This window comes from Fukomys damarensis, unplaced genomic scaffold, assembly GCF_012274545.1.
Source record: "Fukomys damarensis isolate Sample0158 unplaced genomic scaffold, DMR_v1.0_HiC HiC_scaffold_26, whole genome shotgun sequence".
NCBI lineage: Eukaryota > Metazoa > Chordata > Mammalia > Rodentia > Bathyergidae > Fukomys > Fukomys damarensis.
In genome coordinates this window covers 23987574-23998340 of record NW_022900938.1, presented here as the reverse complement: position 1 = coordinate 23998340, position 10767 = coordinate 23987574, and the positions used below count along the sequence as shown (strand labels likewise).

Genomic DNA, 10767 nt, shown 5'->3' with positions numbered 1-10767 from the left:
GTTGGGGGCCGGGCCTGCGCGGTCAGCGGGGCAGAACCCGCTTGACGGGGAGGCTTTGGCTGAGCTTGCTCCAAGACTGCAAAGAGAGAGGACGGCAGAGGGCAGGAGCGGGGCTGTGGGGAGGGGACCGGCCTCTCCCTAGGCCCTGGCAGCTGGCGGCCCGGCGAGTGGAGCATCTTCCCCGGTCTCACTCCGTCCACGGCGTCAACCCTCAGCGGAGCCCGGGAGCCTCTAGCGCGCAGAGGGGAGTTTCTCGCTGCCCTGCCCAGGCATTGGGCACAGCTTGTTTATGTGGCAGCCCACAGGCGAAAGTTCCTCTGCGAGACTTCCCGTTGGGCTGTGTTCCCGAACTCAGGGCTGTGAGCGATGCCACCACCGCCATCGCGCGCCCGACCTCCCGGGCTTGGCTGCGGCCGGCGTGGCCGGCGGGGAGCCACTTTCTCTGGCTGAGGCCGGGCGCTGAGGTCCCTCAGTCGTGGCGGTATTTTGTCGTGGTGTGTGCTGCTCTTATATAAGGTCCTGGAAGTTTCCTTTGGAAACTTTTGTTTGGCTGGAGGAACCTCGAGCTGCTGGCGCAAGCACCATTTGTTTGTAACCACTTTCCCCAAACTGAAGTTCAGGCGGTGGCTTTGGGAACTCATTTAACAGAAGGAAGCGGTGTGCTGGGCTTCTCTCGCGGAGAATAATAGCAGAGAGGAGTGGAACGGGTTCCGAAAGAGTTGCCCACCTGTCGAGACCAGGCTGGCTTCTGAGCAGGCTGCCTTTTCTTCATTACTATTGAACTTTTTGCAAACAAGAGAACAATAAAACACTGACTTCATTTCTGAAGGAAAATCTGATTCTCTTTTCCCGCTTTTAACCTGTGCTACAACTTTCGGCAAGTGTTGCCCAAATTCTCCTTCCTACTCCAATAGTGGAGAGTGTTGCCAATGCTCAGCCTTAGGAGGCTTCGCTGGTATGAGATTTGAAGTCAGGGAGTATCATTGGCCATATAAGTCATTGCATTGCATAATTCCCAGCTATTTTACTGCTACACTAAGATAAGAAAAACATATGCGGAGTCGCTCTCACCGGAAGTCCTCTTTCCTTCCCTGCGGAGACCTTCCGTTTAACCAGAGCTGTCAACCCCTTCTGTTTACTGAAAGTAGTCCCAATTGCTCTCTTCATCTCTTCCATCTTCCTCTTAGAGCAGCTCCTAACAACCAAGAAACTTCAGAGGTTTGGAATGTGTCTCCTAAGTGAGGTGGCACCACTTGTCACTGACTTACGGAAAAGAAGACAAAGTTACAAAAGGGCTAAGTAGACTTTCCTGTGTGTCCACGAGGTGCACTGTGTAAGAATAAACTGAGGCACAGAGAAGTTAGTAATTTATGGAAATAGTGTAAGTCCTTTCAGTTGCTTTCTTTTCAAGGATTATTTCTAGCTTTTAGAACAATATGCTTATTTTCTGCAAAGTTCCCCTTTAGAAGCCCAAAGCTTCATTTGAAATATATTTTTTGAAAGTTTTTATTCATATTAGAGTCCACGACACAGTTTTCCTAAAAGATTTTCTAATTTCTCTAAATGTTGGGCCTCTCTTAATCTGTTTATTTTTACCCTTGGGCAAAAATGTGTAAATGGATACTTTGGAGAGTTTCATCTGTTTCTCTAGAGCAAACCTTGTTTTTTTAAGACATAGTCACTATATTTGTATTAATGTTCCAAGGTTTCTCTTGTCAACATGACCCATCCTGTTTACTGCTTGGATCCTGTTTTTACAAAGTATTTTAATCTCATAATATGTTTAATTGACATGAACATAAACATTTTCATACATGCAGACACATGCATAACTCTCCCTAGTTCTTTCAGCATCTTTGCCCACCCACACTCCTCAACCCAAGCAGCAGGAAGGCTTGGGCAGGAGGAGGGAGAGACCATACAGATGCTTCTTGATTGGTGATTTGGTTACATCCCTGCTAGACCCATGTTATGTTGAAAATATTGTAACTTGAAAATGCACTTGGGTCATGTAAAGGTACAAGATCCCAGTAATGAATGAAACTGTACTGTATACCTAGAATACACCAATAAACTCAATAAAAAGAAAATGCACTTGGCACACCTGACCCACTAAACATCCTGCCTGGCTTAGCAGCTCAGTGAACTATAAAGAAGTAGTTTGTTACCAGGGTAATGGCCTGGCCAACTGGGGGCTGTGGCTCATTGGCACTGCCCAGTGTACAGCAAGAATGTCACACCACATATCACTCGCCTGGGAAGAGATCAGAATTCAAAATTCCAAGTACAGTTTCTCCCTGATACATATGACTGTCATACCATGGTAAAGTCAAACACTTGTTATATGGAACCATCCTAAATTGGAGATGGTCTGTCGTTGACTTGCTAGGCTGTGAGGGAAATACACATTATGGACTAGCCATGTGAGAAAGGCTTTTTTTCCGCATGTTTTTCTTTAAAGGAGGAAACTTTAAGGCTAGAGATTTCAAATCTCTAACAATGAATATGAAATAATAGAGCTCTTTTGTAATACACAAATATTTGAAGATGAGGAAGGGAAGGCTAGAGTACAGTTATTACTCTAAGTATAGAGGGTTTTACAAACACAATATACAAACTGTAGACAACATTTGAAATTAGTTAAGAATAAGTACGAATCTTTGAAATGTTTGGAGCTTAAGAAGCCCCAAAGAAAGCAAGGCTGATATAGAAGTTACAAAATCAACTTCTCTCCTCCTTCCTTTTACAAACACACACAAACACACACATACACACACACACACACACACACCCCAAGTATATTTTGGAAAATGTATTTATTCTAAAATAAAATATGACAGATTATGGGAAATCTAAAATAAAAATTTTAAACCAGATTTTTGCTCTGTTGCCCATGCTGGACTTAAACTCCTAGATTCAAGCAGTCCTTCTGCCTCAGCCTCCCAAGTGCTCGGACTTTGGACCTATACCACTAAGCCTGGCTAAATAAAGTCTTAAACTAGTGGGAAATCTACCTATCAGATTCTGACATGAATGAGGAAGAGTTTAGAAGAGGCTTTGTGCTTTTCTAAATGGAATGATTCCCATGAAATAAGTACTATACTGTCGGGAAATCAGAGAAACAACCCTTGTAAAGAAGGGCACAGAAAAGACTGAAACAAATAACTGCTCTCAGAGTGGCAGTTGGCCTTTTAAAGATTCAACAAGTTGGAATGCGTTCTTTAGTAAAAGGTAGAAAATTCGGGCGTCTACGGTTAGCGAAAAGAAGTCTTGGCAATCCTATACTCTTTACTTTCCCACAAGTAGAATTCCTTTTGTGTTATAAACTGAAGGAAGAGAAATTAAGTAGTTTAATAATCTCAAGTGAGTTTGGGAAGAGAATATAACTACATTTAAGTAAGAGCTAAAAAAAAGTAACAAAGAAATTAAGAGCAGACCTTAAAAGGTGATTGGATATCCTATTAATGCGTCTCAAAGCGACCAAATTCCAAGAATATTTAAATATATTTTAAAAGCCTCTTCGGCTAAAACCTGGCAATGAAAATAACAGAGAAAATGATCCAAATAGCTACTCCAAAACCAGCTTTGAGGGAAAAATAAGCTTTATAACGAAATATATCAATCTTAGAGAAATGATCAATCTTAGAGAAATGAAGGTTTTTACAAAGCATACAGAGACGCTTTCAAGCAACTTAAGACATTTAATTTTTATCACAAATAAATACATGCAAATCTCTTAATAATGTAACTAGTAATGAGGTTTAAGGTGTGACTCTTTTGCTCTCTTGTGTATCCCCAGCACCTACAAGTAGCACATAAGCCAATAAATACTTGTTGAATGATTATTTCTGTACCGTCATTAAATTGTTAGTAACAAAAAATGCAGCTCTGTAGGCACTCATTTGTGATGCTAATGATGGCACCTAAAACAAAATCACCCTTCATGTCTCCTAATGCTTGTCCTGTTCAGCTGTTTAGAAACACTGCTTAGTCAACTCCAGGAAGGATGGACACCCTGTTGCATTAGGAAGTCATCTTTATTCTAAGCACTCCACTGCCTAGGTACTACCTGTATCTCTTTTTGCTCACCCAAGGACAGCATTGCATCAATTTTCTTTTCCTTCTGAATCATTTTCTCCCCCTACTGGATCATTCCCAGTATGTTATAATTTGTCACCCTAAAAACAAAAAACCAAAAACCCACACTTTTGACCTTGTATCTCTTTCTAGCCACTGCCTCAATTTTCTGCTTTGCCTTCCCTTATGATTTTTTGAAATATATGTCAGTATCTGTGGTTCTCCATTCCTTTCCTCTAGTTGTCACTTGAACCTTCTCTAGTCAGGCTTTTTCCCCTGTGCTTCGCAGAATTTCTTTTAATGTAGTAACCAGAGGCTTCCTCATTGCTAATACCTGTGGTCAATTCTCAGTCCTCGTCACGTTTGACTGGAAGCCATTATTTGACATAACTGACCCCCCTTCCTTCCTTCTGGGGAAACGTCTTTACTCGGCTCTACTTTCTTCACATGGATTGAGTAGATTCTAGGATGCCTGTCCTCTCTTTCTTGGCCAATCCTTCCCACTCCCCCTTTCAGGTTCTCCCTCATCTCCCTGATTCCATATGGTGGTGCACCGAGGCTCAGTCCTCCATTCATCCCCCATTTTTTTCTGGTGATCTCATCCACCTTCCAGGTTCTAAATATCATTCACACAATGAGCCTTCTCATAGTCATATATTCATCCCAGGCCTCCCTCCCCAGCTCTGGATACCCATCTGCCTGCTCAAACTCTCTATTTGGGTGTCAAATAGGCATGTTCTGATTTCAATGCTTGATCTTCCTTGCATCCAAAAAAACCGCAAACCATTTCTTCTTACATTGACAACTTCCAACATTACAGTAAATGGCAGCTTCATCTTTCTAGATGCTCAGAACTACACAGTCATCCTTCATGCTTTTCCTCTATACTTAACATCCAGTCAATCAGAAAATTCTGTAGGCTTCAAATTTAAATACAGTAATATCCAAATTCTGACCACTGACTATTTTAATTGCTAATTTATGTCTCTTGTGCTAAAATACAAGCTCTCCAAGGGGAAGGATTTGGTCTGTTTTTCTTCACTGCTCTGTCCATAACATGGAATAAACATTTAATAAACACTTATTGAATTAAAGAAACTTTGGCCAATCTTTTAAACCACACCTACAAGAACTGGGTATACAGAATAAATAAATGAAGTAGATTTGGTGTGTAGCAGCACAGGGTGCCCTGAGTACTATGCAACATCCAGACATGAGAGACTACCAGGGCCACAGTGTGAACCAGTCAACTGTGCAATACACAGGGCAGGAACAAGTCTACAGATAGATCCAAACCACGCAGTCCTCCCCAGCAAGCATTCTGTCAGCAACAGTCCATGGAACATTGCTTTCTTTCTTCCTTTTTTTTTTTTGGTACTCGGGACCTTGCGCTTGTGAGGCAGGTGGGAGAACCACTGAGCTAAATCCCTGGCCCTAATGCAGCATTTCTATTCCTGGGTGACAACTCAGAAACCAAGAGGCTTTAGGCCCCACCCCCCACAAGAACCTTTATCCCTGTAAACCTAGTTTCCAGGATCCTAGCAAGGGATATGCACTGGGTTACATAATGGTCTCCAAAAAGATAGATCCAAGTCCTAGTCCCAGGTATTTAAGAATGTGGCGTTATGAAAAGAGGATCTTTGCAGAAATAATTAAGAAACTCATGATGTGAACATCCTTCATTTAGGGTAGGCCTAAATCCAGTGACTGGTATCCTTGTAAGAGAAAGGAGATCTGAGACACAAAGACACACAGAAGGGAGGCCATGTGAGGACAGAGGCAGAGACAGAAGTGATGTGTCCACAAGCCAAGGAATATCATCAGTTACCAGCAAGCACCAGAAGCAAAGGAAATGACATACCACTTCTCATCCCTCAGAGCCTCCAGAAGGAACCCATTTTGACAACATCTTGATTCTGAATTTCTGGCCTTTAGATTTGAAAGAATAAATTTCTGTTCTTTTAAACCACTAGGTTTGTAGTGATTTGTTATGGTAGCCCAAGAAACAAAAACATAAAACAGATCTTGGTACACTCTGGTAGCCCAAAGTAGTGGATTCTTTTCAGATATGTAATAGATTTTTCATTGTTCCTCCTAGTACAGGCATAGTTTACCAATCTGATGACTCTTACTGTAAGCAGGGCTGCCTCATAACATTGCAACAAGCTACCTGATCTGTTTAAGAGGCCAAGTAGCCACAAGCCAGATGGTGGGGAAGCAGAGTGTAGGGGGTTACCTTGTTGGAGAGGTGGGAACTGAAGGGCACTGGAGAGTGCTTGCTTCTGATAGAACTGGAAATAGGAAACTTCTTAGCTCCAGTGGGGTGCAGATGTGGGGGGATGCCAGTCCAAGATTGCCAGATCTTCCCACTTTTCCAGAAGAAGCCTGATATTTAAAAACTGGTTCAAACTAAAAGTAAATGAGCCACAAAAAACCCCAAAAAACAAACAAACAAAAAACACTCCCACCAAGCATTGTAGTGACCCAGTAAAACACATCTGTAGACTGGATTCCAGTCCGTTCTGTCCAGATTACAGGTGACTTCTACACAAGTTTCCTGTTTTGACTTTGTGTGGTTTAAAATTTTTTTTTTGGAAAATTTTTTTTTGAATTAAAAAATTCCTTTTTAAGAAAGACGGGCCAGAAATGTTTGTTATAACTTTTTTTTTCTTCTCACGGAAATTTTAGCAGGTCAAAGCCGGCTTTGAAATGACTATAGACTTTGGCTGTGCTTTTTCTAAGTTTGTTCTTTCACATATTATCCTGTACATTTATTTAGCATACATCAATTAAGCACTTACAGTGTGCAAACATGGTGTAAATGAATAATAGGCTGGAGGTGTAGCTCAAAGTAGAGTATTTGCCTGGTATGGATGAGGCCCAGTTTCAATCCGTAGCACGGAAAGGGGAGAAAAAGGCCAAGGTGCAACCCTGTCTAAAAGCGGTTCCCACTTGACTTGGTTAGAGATCAGTAATGATGAGGATTCTGCTTTGAATGAGAGTTATAGTGCTCCCTGAATTTAGAACTGGCTGGGCCCTTAAGTAAGAACCTCGTTTGAGGGATCAGGTGCCAGTCCAGGTTCAGACAGCCGTGTGATATCACAGCCAGTGCTGTTTCTATATTTTTTTTGTGGGGTGGGAGGGTACCGGAGATAGAACTCGGGACTTTGCACTTGCAAGACAGGCATGGCACCACTAAGCTAAATCCCCAGTCCTGCCAGTGCTGTTTCTAATTTGTCATAATATCAATATGAGACACAAGAAAATATAGCTGATCATTCTAACAACACAGAATTTCTGGATTTTTGTAAATGTCAAGCCAATTGATTTTTTTTTTCTGTTTTCATACATATATTTGTTACCAAGTAGCTGCCTTTGGAGGACTTCAGCCACTTCAGAGAGATGCTTCTAGTGCCAAGATGATAAGGTCTATCTTTCAAATCACTTCCTGCATTTTGACTCTCCAAAGGTTTTCAACGTCATGATGTTTACACCAAGGCAGTTCCAAAGCACAGGCATGTTTCAGAGGTCTGATTCTCTGTGACAGCCATTGCAGGAATTTAAAGAGGGTTTGCTTTTTCATTTAAACTTGAGATCCTTTGGATAGAATCTGGGGAATGCATGGGTGCACAGAGAAAGAATTATAAAGATGGGTAATCCTGTTCTGGATATTCTATCAAGGAGAGAAAAACAATGTTTTATTCCGAGAGGGAAGGGAAGTACAACAGCCTGCCATGTTCAAGCAGAATTTATAAAAAGTATTTTAAAATTCTTCTACACTGCCATCTCAATAGCTTATGTTATTTTTAAGTTCACTTAAGCTGTTAAGTAGGCCCAAGTGCAGAATGCATTTTACTTATTCGAAAGAACCACTTGATTTTATAGTATTTGTTAGTATGTGGGTCAGCAGTTTAATTTGTTTTGAGTTTTTGATTTGTACATTGTAAAAGAGGATCTGTCACAACAAAATTGCTAAGTATGTGGAGTGACGGATATGCTAAATCGCTTGACATAATCATTTCACAGTGTATACATCTGTCAAAACTTCATGTTGTATTCCATAAATATGTAAGATTTTTCCAACTCTTTAAATAAATTTGTAAAAATTAAAAGATCTGCTCATTCACTGGGAAAACTGAATGGTTACTGTGCTTTATTAAGGTTTAATTTTTCACACATACTTACTGAATTCCCACCGTGTGACAGGCTCCATCCTAACAGCTGGGATCTGACGATGAATAAGGTAGACAGAACGAGTCCCGGTTTCTGGAGACATCTCTCTCCTTCCAAGCGCTCCTCCCCTCACCTGCTCTACATTGATAGAATCTAACTTTGCATTGCCTGCTATAAGCCAAATTGTATAATGGTTAAATTATTGCATAGTGGCATATGGATGAAAGGCTAGTATCAAATCAGAGATTACATATTAGAGAATGAACGTGTGTATACTGTATATATTTTTCCTTATATTCTTGAATTTTGATTATACAATTTGGAGTTGAGAAATTTTCTAATAATTAAATTCAAATTCACTTTACTATATTTTCTTCTTCTTCATTGTCCAGAGAATAACCACACATAGGTATTCATTTCTCTTTTTTTTAATGACTTTTCAGAATTGCTGAGCATTTTGTTTTTTCCATTGAGTTTATTGGCACGTTTTAGGTATGCAGTATAGTTACATTCATCATTGGGAATGTGCACCTTTATTTTCCCCATTCCCCTGCCCTCCCTTCACCTCCTCCACCCCTCCCTATTTACAAAGACTTTGTTTCCATTTTTTCCTTTTCTCATGTTTTTTCCTTTCCTTTCCTTTCCCTTCTTTCCTAGGTATTCATTTCTTTCTTCCTTTACCAGTTCCTTTCTAAGTTTATTGCACTAACATGTTCCCCCACCACCGGCTCATCCTTGGAAGGGACTGAAATATTTCTCATGTGAATCTATTCATGTTCCCCCTCATTTTCAGGGGGAAAATATCTTGCCAGTTAGAGCCTCCAACAGAAAACTCTTGTTTCCATCACAAGTAGCTGTTTCATACCATTTCTCCTCTTTGTGGGCTAGGAGCGATTCTCCCTTTCCACTGAACCTCAGGAATGGTGTCTAGGTAAATGCCAAGCCAGAAAGCAAGAAATATTTAAATTCCACTCTCTGGGCAGTTTTTGTAATTGTTGAGAATGGTTTCTTGTTTAAGAAGTGTGGTCTGGTTTATTAAGCTTGCTTTTTCCTCCTGAAACCCACCATATTTTGGTTATTTATGCATGTTTTAAAGCATGTAAACAGCTGAAGCAGATGCAGTATTTTGCAGCGGTCTTTCCAGAGAGCACTTGGAAGCATATTCAGCTGTGAGCAGAGCCTCTGGGTTGCCGAGGTTGAGGCTTAGAACTTCATGTGCCTCATTCAGATGCTAGCTCCAGATCTCCAGCTGCCGCCAGCAGTTGAGACTAATTGCTACTGGATTTGCAAGCTTACAAAAATATTGGTGGTGTTTGTTTGTTTTTTTGAGACAGGGTCTCACTATGCAATTTAGGTTGGCCTTAAACTTAGTATGTAGCCCAGGTTGGCCTCGAATTGGCAGGATCCTCCTGCCTCAACCTTCCAAGTACTGAGATTGCAGGCATGCACCGCCACACCTGGCTTCAATGTTATTTTAACTTTTAAACTTTCGTGAACTCTTTCAGTAATATAGAAAATCAAATAAATAGAGCCCCCTGTTTCACCACCCAGATTTAACAGATATTAAGGTTTAGGGCAACATAAACATTTGTAAGCTAGAAGTTGGAGCTGGTGGGAATCAAGCACAAGGCAGAATGATACAGGGAAGAAATTGGAATTAGGCACCCTAATATGACAAGAAACTAAAAGAGATAGAAAAACTTCAAATAGACTCAGGGCCTCTAAAACCACAATTGTCTGGGTCTATTTGGGTCAGAAGCAAGCATGTCTCCTGCTTTAGAAACTCCCAAGGGCTTCCTCTTATAGGGTGATAATTGGTGTTTTCATGATGACCCCAGATCATTAATGGAAGACTAAATATGCCCAATTTGTGCTACTGCTGAAGAAGAAAAACTAGTGTACAGCCAATCTGAAAAACAATGGTACTTGGGAGGCTGAGGCAGGAGGATTACTTTCACCCAGAGTTTTGAGACTAGCCTGGGTAGCATAGCAAAAGCCTATCTCAAAACAAAACGCTCCCCCCACCAAAAGCCACAAAAAACCACATTTGAGTACATGTAAAAGGTTTAAAAATCAAGTTTTGACACTCAAAGAGGGAAAATTTCAGTATTACGCAACTGTTTTAAAGCAAACTTTTTAGAACAACATGGAGAAAAGTACTAGATCATGTGAGGTGCTTTCATAACATGGACACACCTGGGTACCCAGGGAAAGAAACAACATTCCCAGCACCCCAGGGGCCTCTAGTCAGCCTGTCAAGGCCTTTCAGTTATGATGACTACTCCTGACTTTTAACATCAGAGGTTGGTTTTTACTTTGGTAGTTTGGGTATAATATGACCCAGGCCAGAGAGGAAAAAGTTGTACGGTTTATTGTTCACAGTTTCATCTTCAAGCAAACACATCTCAAGTACTTACTTTTTGTATGCAGCTGTTCAAGTTCACTCACCTAAGAGTTCTTTCTTCAGGTGTTGGTTGACACAGTGGCGATGATGACGATAGTAACATATATATATAT

At 41.0% G+C, this 10767-nt stretch overlaps 1 protein-coding gene across 1 annotated transcript in view; it reads left to right on the top strand.

Moving 5' to 3' along the window:
• Positions 1–10767, top strand: part of LOC104850145 (cytochrome b reductase 1) — a 26819-nt gene that overhangs the window by 393 nt on the left and 15659 nt on the right. The gene's annotated exons all lie outside the window — the stretch shown is intronic.